Genomic DNA, 1,081 nt, shown 5'->3' with positions numbered 1-1,081 from the left:
CGCCCGCCGCCGCCGCGCCCTCCTTCTCCTCGGCTCCGCGCACAGCTCCGCTTTCCGCCTCCCGGAAGCCTTTGGCTCCGCCCCTGCTCTTAGGACCGCCTCCCGGGCGTCCTCCCCTTAAAAACAAACACACAAAAGACACACACACAAGCACACGAGCCCGGGACGAGGCATCGAGGCTGCTGCCAACGCGGGGCGCGTGGGTGTTGTGCCGCGTAAAGAGCCAGGAACCCTTTCCAAAGCAGCGCGCTTTGCCATTCACAGCACAAAATTACGCGTAGCAAACGTATACGGGGGGCGGTGCTCAAATCAGACGAACTAAGCGAGTGTAGTGGACGGATTGCATCTAACACCCTGCCGGCTTTAGCCTGGATCCACCTCGCCCAAGAGGGATGGTGTTACGGGCTGCTTGGAAGCCGAGGAATGGCGAGAGGAACTAGCTGGGGAACCACCAAAGGATGAAGACTCAAGTCTGGGGAGTGGAGGTGGGAGTCGGATTTACGTATAAGCTAAACAAGCTATAGCTTAGGGACCCACTCTCTTGGGGCCCCAAAAAAAATTTAAAGGGGAAAAAACCCCAGGATGTACATTTCCAAAATATGTTTAAAAAACAAATAAAATAAAACCTACATACAGCAACAGTGTTTTGTTTTGTGTATGGACCTATTAAGTCCATAAATTACCATATAGCATATACTCAACACAAAAAACAGCGACAATTTGTTGTTGACAAAGGGCAGCTGGACATATAAAGGGCCCCATTACCTTCAGTAGCTTAGGGCATCATCAAACCTAAATCCAGCCCTGGGAGTGGAGGTGGAATGGTGTGTAATCAGAAAGAGGAAGGTGTGGGAAGTTGGGAGAGAAAAGTCCAGAAGCAGGGCAGGAGAGTGAAATGAGGGAGGCCAAGAGGCAGAGATGAGTCAGACTGCTGAAGAAGCATGGGTGTCTCCCTGCCACCATCACTGTTCCCAGAACCAGAAGAGGTATGAAATGGGAGGAGCCAAGACAAACATACAGGCTTAATCTCCAATTGCTTGGAAAAAGCCCTGGAGAGGAGGAGACATAGATCGCTGTAGGG

Source organism: Podarcis pityusensis (assembly GCF_964106645.2).
Source record: "Podarcis pityusensis genome assembly, chromosome: 3".
Taxonomy (NCBI): domain Eukaryota; kingdom Metazoa; phylum Chordata; class Lepidosauria; order Squamata; family Lacertidae; genus Podarcis; species Podarcis pityusensis.
The sequence above is the reverse complement of the archived record's forward strand: the minus strand, read 5'-3'. Positions refer to the sequence as shown.